The sequence below is a fragment of the Pantherophis guttatus genome, chromosome 3, assembly GCF_059756535.1.
Source record: "Pantherophis guttatus breed Tessera chromosome 3, ASM5975653v1, whole genome shotgun sequence".
NCBI classification, from domain to species: domain Eukaryota; kingdom Metazoa; phylum Chordata; class Lepidosauria; order Squamata; family Colubridae; genus Pantherophis; species Pantherophis guttatus.
In genome coordinates this window covers 136303273-136313208 of record NC_142065.1, presented here as the reverse complement: position 1 = coordinate 136313208, position 9936 = coordinate 136303273, and the positions used below count along the sequence as shown (strand labels likewise).

General features: G+C 37.1%; 1 long non-coding RNA gene across 2 annotated transcripts; it reads right to left on the bottom strand.

The window, feature by feature from the left end:
- Nucleotides 1–1169: 1169 nt before the first annotated feature.
- On the bottom strand, nucleotides 1170–9544 carry LOC117662516 (uncharacterized). 2 transcript variants are annotated; one of them, XR_004590450.3, is made up of 5 exons: nucleotides 9428–9544; nucleotides 9201–9275; nucleotides 6789–6869; nucleotides 2578–2865; nucleotides 1170–1422 (listed from the first exon to the last, which is right to left on the bottom strand). It is a non-coding gene; the product is annotated as an uncharacterized LOC117662516 (long non-coding RNA). The 2 variants fall into 2 exon arrangements; XR_004590451.3 differs by lacking the exon at nucleotides 9201–9275.
- Nucleotides 9545–9936: the final 392 nt, after the last annotated feature.

The following is a 9936-nucleotide window of genomic DNA, read 5'->3' as shown; positions in this document are numbered from 1 at the left end:
TTCTATTCTATTCTATTCTATTCTATTCTATTCTATTCTATTCTATTCTATTCTTATTTGTGACGACTTATGACCAAATAGTCCATTCCTATGCAGATTAATTGCCACCTAGGCAATTCACCAAAGCAAGTGCATAACAGACATTATAGAAACCTTTATAACACTTGTCACCCAAGAAACCTAACTTTTCCATACCTCCTGCACTGATGGCGTTATCTAGTATAATAATGAAATGTTTGCACCTCAAAATCTAGTTCAGGGAATTTTATCAATTCTAACAATACAGTGGCCCTATGGCTATATCTTCAGTAAACTGTGTGAACCACCAAAAGCAGAACTGCATCTGGATTTACTGCTTTCAATGAAAACCTATTTTGTATGGCATATGAAACTTCATTCAAGTTGATTTTCAGATTATTTTCTAGAGAGATTTGTCAAATGTATTGATGCAGTTTAGCTTCTTGTATAAGCTTGAAAATACAATAATAAGGGAGGAACATCAGAGTTTCACGGGCTATCTGATCCTTTTCCAAATTGATGGGATCCTAATAGGTTAATTAATTCCTAGAATTTCTAAAAAATGTAGCTGACAATCAGATAACCCTTTCAATTCCATGAGCCATGAACTTGCTTTTCAGAGAGCTTTCAGACTAAATGTATTTGAAGGGACTGCGCTACATATTTCTGTCTTGCAATAGGTCTTCCATTTGAAACTATAGTCTTCACCCAATGAATGTGTATCTGTAACACAATGCTTTATTATTATTATTATTGCAATATTCCTAAAGTATTTTTCCTACCAGGGATGATAGAAGAATCTCATAAATAATGCTAATAGAATTACTATTGTGACTGCTGATGCACTGTAACATGATCCATTTCACATCAAGTTGGGTTCATTTGCATAATTTTTTATCAACTTCTCTGGACAGCCAGAGAAAAATATTTGGTTAGTAATTCTGAAGTCCTGATTCTGCCCATCACATTTAAGCCATTTAGTACAATGTTTTCCAAATAACAAAAATGAAATGCATCAGTAGAAAACAGTAATTGTGAGTAAATCAAAATTAGATCTGTTTGACTAAGCTTTCAATTAAATGGAACATAGCACTGATCAATGACTGTCAGATTAAGGGACACCAGTTTATAAACAGCTACATAATTCTGGATTTGTTTTGTACAGTGGATTTTTATTGGAACAGACTTGTTAGTCACTTATTTTGATTAATTGGTACAGACAGCAAGAATCAATGAACTTTGGCTAAACAAAGACAAAACAAAAATTCAGAAGTAGAAGAAACAGCTGTTTATCATTACTCTAGTAGAAACACATTCTCATCTTCTGTTTCCATTGAAAATCTTATTAATGTTTATGTCCTGCATGACCTTGATTGTGATGATGCTCTTCCAGTTAGGAAAGATCTGTGAGCAAAGAGAAAGGGAAGGGAAGGGAAGGGAAGGGAAGGAACATGCAATCTTATTATTACATGGGAGACAAATAGGAGTTACATTTGATAACTTTAGAACTTCCTTATGAATTATCTAAGTCTTCACAGGGTGTCAGAAAGTCAAATGATAGACTTAGATTAATAATATTTAGTTTTGTATATTCAACAGTAGCCCTCTGTTGCTTAGAAAGACAAACTTGAGGGTTTAATGAATACATGAAATCTTTATCTTTCTTTTGTCCCCTATTCCACATCTTCTGAATCTGTCGTTTTGAACTTGGTATCCTTCAGGTGGATTAGACAACAACTCAAATAGTTCTCATTATAGTAAGAATGAGGGAAATTTAATCTCACCAAATTAGATGTCATTATGTTAGAAAAAGTATAAGGTGTATATCAGGGCTGCCAACTCCCGGCCCATGGGCTGGATGCATCACATGCTGGCCAGGCCCACACCCAGGTTAGCCAATACATCATGTGACACCGCCATGATGACATGAGTTTGACACCCCTGGTGTATATCATTATAAATTGTTCATTGGCTGGGACCTCTGCAGAAAGCCCAGCCCCACATTGTGTGAATTTGTATAGCGTGGAAAAGAGGGCTTCCCTCTACAATTCTATTCCTCTTACAATAGACATCTTGGATTGTCTAAATAGTGCCAGATGAATAGCATCTATACTGTAGGGCAGTGCTTTTCTAGCATAACAACTTTTAAGATGCTTGGACCTCAATTTCCAGAATTCTCCAACCAATTACACTGGCTGGGGAATTCTGGGAATTGAAATCCACACATCTTAATGTTGCCATGATTGGGAAACCTTGGTTTAGGGTTTAAAACAAAACAGAGAAGTGTGGGCAGTTGTGAAATACAGAGTTCCAAAAAGTTTACATCAGCCTGAGGATCTCTTGTAGTCAGACATGTCTTGCTGTAAATAACAGGTCAGGATTTTATTTTATTTTTTAATGAAAGGAAAAAGATTTATGCTACAAATCCTTGCATGGCATGTTGTCCTTCATCTTGTTATGAACATAAAGCAGGGAGTCCTATAGTTCTTACATGTTGTTTTAGAAATACAGTGAGAGATGGGGTCTCAGAATAGTTAGTGGAAGTAAACTGAAACATACCATAGCAGGAGATTAATACTGTGATGGATTCAAAGGAAATGTCAAAATGACTGTCAGAATGACTTCATCAAAGCAATTCCATGGAGAAGAAAAACAATCTCCTTCAGTTCAGCAGTAGGTATTTTCTCCTCAAAATGTAAACATTTTTTTAACTTGCCATTATTTAGATTTTCTGTGTCTCTCTGATACATCTTCTGAGCTTTCTCACCAGAAACACACCAAAGGAGTTAATTAGGTATTTCTTTCAAAACATCTTCTGAAATCTGTGATTTAGCTTTCTTGGAATCACTGCAAAATATAAGTACATATAACTTATTATTACAGTTCCAAGCCTGTACTTAGAATTCTAGCCAATGCACACTGTACTCTGTGAAAAAGTAATGTCCTTGAATATATTTAGATATTCTTCCAAATTATGGAATTACACTCCAGGAAACTGATGACAAATAAATTCTCCAGGATAGGAGAGTTGTGGCTTTTTCTGGAACATTGACATAAATGATAAGATGGCCTCTTGGCCAGGACCTTTAGAAGTGTGGGAATCTGACCTTTAGAAAGGTGGAAGACTATTAATTTCAAAGCCCATTGGTTTTCCTCTTCTGTGACAGTAGTGGAAGATCAGAACCATATCCTTGCATCATTAAGGGAGCATTCATAGACACATTTTGCTTCTGTTTTGCATGATTTGAGAACAGGGATGAATGACTTCATCCTGAACCTGCCCCAGCTATTGCAAAGATGACCACCTTTCAGGGGTGAAATCCAGCAGGTTCCAACAGGTTCTGGAGAACCGGTAATGGAAGTTTTGAGCGGTTCGGAGAACCGGTAGCGGAAATTTTGAGTAGTTCGGAGAACTGGCAAATACCACCTCTGGCTGGCCCAGAGTGGGGTGGGAATGGAGATTTTGCAATATCCTTTCTCCAGGAGTTGGGAGGTAATAGAGATTTTGCAGTATCCTTCCCCTGGAGTGGAGTGGGAATGGAGATGTTCAGTATCCTTCCCCTGCCATGCCCACCAAGCCACACCATGCCCACCAAGCCACGCCCACAGAACCGGTAGTAAAAAAAATTGGATTTCACCACTGCCACCTTTGCCTCAAAAGTATTGTTTTTCTCACTTCCTTTGGTTGAAGCCATGCCAGGAAGTCTGCTATGTTTCATTTTGTTGTAGGCAGTGCTTTCACTCTGATTGGGTAGAGTGAGAATGCCCTTGCCCTGTGGCCATTGGTGCTGCTAGGCAATTTTAAGTTGTTTGTATCTTCAATGGTAATCTCCCAATGGTATAGCTCCTTTTTCCCACCTACTAACAAAAACCTAGGCCTTTTTTTTTTTTAATCCAGAGCCCTGGTATACAATTTGCATACCCCAAGAATATGCCAGTTGCAATAGTTATACACTGAGATATGTGGAAGCTGGGGAGAAAATAACAGTTTCTTAGTTTCCTTTTTCAACTCAAGTGGATGAAAGAATGGTGGAATGGGGTCCCTCCCAACTGATCCAACAGTGCATCTCTGGAAAATTCATTACAGACAAGCAACTCCTTGATTACGTCTAAGGTTCCTTCCAACCCTGATTCTATGAAGTTGGCTGTTGTTTGATTACACAAATGGAAACCATATGTCCTCAAAGAAGAGGAAAGAAATTGACATGGATTGAGGTGCATAAAAACAAAAGTACTGACTAGTGTGGGAACTAGGTAACCGCCATCTGGACAGGACACCTGGCCAAGAATATTTTCTTAATTCAGCTTCATTTCCATCCAAGAGCAGCACACCAGACAAGCAGCTGTACAGAATTATTGAAATCTAATCCCATTATAAACTTATAGCATTTAAAATAAAGATTGAATAAATCATATCAATGAAGAAATGCTACTGGTATGCCAAAACAAAAGGCAGCATGTATGGTGGGAGGCATGTGATTGTTCTTATGGTTGTTCAGTCACTTCTGATTCTTAATGAGGTGGTGGACATAAGTTCACCAGGACTGTCTGTCAGTAAATGCTTCCCTTTCTTGTAAGTTCCTGCTTGTGTCATCAGCGACAGAGTCTGGTGACCTTGTCTTGTTTGTTTGTTTGTTTGTTTGTTTGTTTGTTTGTTTGTTTGTTTGTTTTATTAGATTTATATACCACCCTACTTCTGAAGGACTCAGGGCGGTGAACAGGCACAAAATAAAATACATAGATACAAAAGTTAAAAGACATAATTAAAACCAGATTAAATAATTTAGCCTGAGACAATTAAAAATCCCAATAATTTAAAACAGATTAAAATTTCGATTTAAAAGAATTTTAAAACAGGGGAGAAAATTAGGCCAGGCCGGCTTGCTGGAATAGGAGAGTCTTAAGAGCATGGCGGAAAGTGCGCAGATCCGGGATCCTCCATATCTCTGGGGGGAGCTTGTTCCAGATAGTGGGTGCCCCCACAGAGAAGGCCCTCCCCCTGGGGGCCACCAGTCGACATTGTTTAGCTGACGGCACCCGAAGGAGCCCCTCTCTATGAGAGTGTACCGGCTGGTGGGAGGCTGCTTGTGGTAGTAGGCAGTCCTGTAAATAACCAGGTCCTAAGCCAGGGAGCGCTCTAAAGGTGGTGACCAAAACCTTGAAGCGTACCCAGAAGACTAGCTGATTGTCTTCTGTCAGCTTCTTTTTCAGGGTCTTCTCCAAAGATGCTATCCACATTGTATCCCAAATATTTAAGCCTTAGCTTAATTATTAGTGCTTCTAATAAATAATTTGAGAGGCCCTACCTATATAATCTTTTTTAAAAAATTTTTTTTTTAATTTCTTGCAGATTTGGCTTGAAATAGATCTTGTGAACAGCATTTTAATATTTGTCTTGTGTTATTTGATTACATAGTTCAGATATGTTCAAGAGGTCAAACCTGGCTTATTGAGCTGAACGTTGCCTCCCTGAAATATCTTGTAGAAATTTGAATACCTTGATTTCTGCAGTCTCGGGATTGTACAAAGAGAAGGAGAGAGGGTGGAAACAGTGTAAGAGAAGATTGTATGAATATGTAATACAGATTCCAATCCCAAACTAGTCATAGAGGTCATTGGATGATGATTATTATTTTTTTTACAATCTTTGTTTGCTAGCTCACAATGAGTGTTTTGAATCCAGCAAAGATGATGGCCTTTTTTTTTTTGTTTATATGAGAGAGAGAAAGAGAGAAAGACAGACAGAGAGAGAGAGACAGAGACAGAGAGAGGGAGGGAGGGAGGGAGGGAAGGAGAGGAGAGGAGAGAGAGAGAGAGAGAGAGATCTTCTTTGGAAAAAAAAGTAGGAAGTAGAATCCCTTGTTTTAGCTCAGAGATCAAAAGCTTTTTTTCCCATTACCAGAAGGCAAACTTAGATAGCTTCAGAAGGGTACCTTTCACCTGACCTTTTTATTCTTTGTTGCCAATTCCATGTTTGGTGAATTTATTTGATAATCATATGATTATGCATCTCTCTAATGGAACACATTCTTCCCAGGTTATTAAAATCAGAGCTTCAAAAAATTGCTGACATCTTTCTCTTAATAGCCCATCTTTTTTTAAAAAAAAAAAATGACAATAATTTGCATTCATAGTCTGTTATGTGAGCAAAACTCATATCTAATATTTTAGCTATTCCTCTTGAACATACAGTAAAGCTTCTAAATAGTTGCAAATTAATATATTGAAGGATTTAAATAAGCTTCTCAATAGCAGTTTGATCCCAGATGGGGGAAAAAGAAAAATAACATAAAAGATGCAACAAAATGTATCTAATATTCTAGGCCATATAGCAGCAATTAAGATGATACCCCCAAAATTAGTATACCTATATCAAATTCTTGTGAAAGATATTCTAGATGAAATTGTCCTCACTTGGAGAAAAGTTGGGTTTTATATCCTTTTCTAATTTTGTTACAAGAAAAGAATGAATCATGTCGGAAGCCGACATCAGACAAAGCACAATCTCTTTTATTTCAAAGAATATCTCAAGGGCATTCAATGCCTGCACTTGCATTCCTAGAAATATAGATGTGGGTGCCTATAGCTTAGTTCTTCACTTGAAACAGGAAGGAAGGAAGGAAGGAAGGAAGGAAGGAAGGAAGGAAGGAAGGAAGGAAGGAAGGAAGGAAGGAAGGAAGGAAGGAAGGAAGGTAGTTTGAGATCCAGTTTGGCATAAGGTTTATCTAAACTATCGAACCACTTCTTTATTAATATTAGTCTAAACTTACCTCACCTTTGTTAATTGAAACTTTTTTCTTTTTCCATATCTTGCTCTCTACATCTTTGTTGGCCCATCTTGGGACCATAATCTGTGAATGATGGCAGATGAGTAAGTGGATTACAGTTAACAAAGGCTCTAGAATTAAGAAGATACTGGTACAAAGCCCTGATGAGCTATGACATTATCAGGGTACACCTGATATATTCGCTATAGTTACTATATGGGTAATATTAGAAGTTAGGATTGAATGCAATAAATGAGACAACAATACAACCAATAGGAATAGTTTTGTTCTGTTTTTTCCAGATGGGGACAAAAATCTAGCACAATAGGGTTTGCATTACTTGGCCTGGTTAATGCATATTAAATAACAGTACTGCCATTCAAAAGAGTTCAAAACTCATTAAAACTATTTCTGTCTCTCTTGTGCATAGCCTCTCAGCCACAAAATGACTTAAAGATATTTCTGGTACCTCCAGAAGCAAATCCAGTTAAAGTTCTATAATCAGTTTTCCCATGGGTTTTCTCATCCCACTCATCAGAAAATGTTGGCTGCTTTCAACATCTTAATTTTTCATTTTAAAGCTGTTGCTTGTAAAGTGGGAGTAGAATGAAACCTCCAATCTTAGATCCTCAACAAATTGCTGCCCCTTCCTGAGGTCCTCTAAGTGGCTTCTGGCAAAAAAATAAGTCCTGCATTCTTCTGAGATATTTAACAGATTGTTCTGTAGTAAAGTGTTATTGCTTCTAATATAACACTTCAAAAGTTTTCTGTGTACACCAGGTGTTATACAAAACTTGTGGAATTATATTAACAGGAAGGCAGACTGCAGGTAAATGTTAGGGGGGGAAATTCTATTGAGAAGAGCAATAAAGATGATTAGATGACTGGAGGCTAAAACATGCAAAGAATGGTTGCAGGAATTGGGTGTGTCTAGTTTAATGAAAAGAAGGACTAGGGGTGACATGATAGCAGTGTTCCAAATTCTAAGAGGCTGCCACGAAGAAGAGGGGGTCAACCTATTCTCCAAAGCACCTGAAGGCAGGACAAGAAGCAAGGGTGGAAACTAATCAAGAACAAAACAAACCTAGAACTAAGAAGAAATTTCCTGACAGAACAATTAATCAGGGAATGAGTTGTCTCCAAAAGTTGTGAGTGTCCCAAAACTAAAGGTTTGTAAGAAGAGATTGGACAACCATTTGACTGAAATAGTATAGGGTTTCCTGCTTGAGCAAGGGGTTGGACTGGAAGACTCCAATGATGCTTCCAAGTCTGTTGTTCTGATATTCTAATAGTAAGAAAGGTTAAAACAATGGGTCCATTAACACCAAGAACTGGTGGGGTCTCCTTCTTAGATATTTTTAAGTGAACATTGGAAAGCTTTAATCTGGATTTCATCAGGGGACTTGGATTCGTTGGCCTCAAAAGCCTCTTCTAGCTTTATGATTTAGAAATGCTGAATTGATCATGAAAGAAACTTCCAGTAATTAGTTACTACTACCAGCTTATTTTATTAGAATATATATATATAACTAATTAGCTAACATAGAAGCCTCTCTTTGTAAATTTATGTAAATGAAAAAATAAATATATTCTTTCTTACTTTCTCTCATTATATTACAGTAGCCCTTTGTTTAAAATGTTAAGGGAGTTATACAAGGAGTCATGCTGTAATTTATTTTCAAGTACCAACTCTATGAAGTTGGCTGGGCTGAAAGAGAATGAGTGGACCAAGTTCATTGAATAACCTTCATGGTCAAAAGGGGAATGAACCAAAAGCTCTCTGATCTACTGTGTTTACCCGAAAATAAGACCCTGTCTTATATTTTTTTGAACCCCAAAATAAGCGCTTGGCCTTATTTTTGGGGAGGTCTTATTATTTTGGGATGTGTGGAGCAAGATGGGGCTCCTCTTACCGTCTTACCTGATTTCCAGCTCTGCGTTTAAACATTTTCGGAGAGGGCTTATTTTCAGGGGATGCTTATTTTAGAGATTGGGCTTATTATCAGGGGATGTCTTATTTTCGGGGAAACAGGGTAATATATTAACCACTATACCATACAGACTCTACCATGGTTTATTATTAGTTGTGTCTGAAAATGGTGTCTTACTTATATGGTGAATTCAGGCTTCTAATACCATCTTTTCACATACCTATTATAAGTGCTTCTTCTCCTTCTTGGTTTTTAGAAAATGTAAAATTTCATTTTAAATAAATATCAGAAAAGCATACAAATAGACACTGCCCCTTGCTATCAATTGGATGATTACTCTATTAAACATTATCATTTTAACTCCCTGGAGAAAATGTACAACAGTTTGCAGTTCTAGCTACTGAAGCATTTGTTCAACAGATAATAAATAAAGGCAGGTTCAGGCTAGATTAGCTGAATATAACATCTGCATCTGAAATTCTACCTGGCAATTTATTGCTACATCTGTTCTGAGTTCGGTTTAATTAATTCCATTTATCTGTAGATAAGCCAACAGATTCTAAGATAGGAAATAAGACATTTCATTTAGTGTCAAATGAGATCTATTGGTTTTTAAAATATTGCTTTTCAATGTCTACAATTCTACAATTGTTTCCAGATTAGGATCCTAAAATTAGAGAACAAGATTTTCTTGATCTTGGCTAGGGATACCTTTTGGGCTTCAAATGTTATATGAATTAATTCACTTTATACATGATTCAACCTTGGGCAAATCAGAACAAAATCCAAGTTTTTCAGAAGTTTCGTGTGATTCAAATTATGCAAACAGATTCTAGTAGGAAAAAGACATAAATATTGGATGCATCAGGAAAAAAAAACACAGATAAGAAATATTATATTAGTTCATTTGTAATTGAAACTAAACTATTCATGAGCCATTGGGAGCTTTACTTATTTCCTTATTTAAACAGAGAAATAGAATTAGTAAAGGTAAAGGTTCTAACCCTAACCCTAACCCTCACACATATGTCATTAGTCGTTCTTGACTCCAGGGGAAGGTGCTCATGTCTGTTTCAAAGCCGAAGAGCCAGCACTGTCCGAAGACATCTCCATGGTCATGTGGCCGGCATGACTAAATGCCAAAGGTGCATGGAACACTGTTACCTTCCCACCAAAGATGGTCCCTATTTTTCTACTTGCATTTTTTACATGCTTTTGAA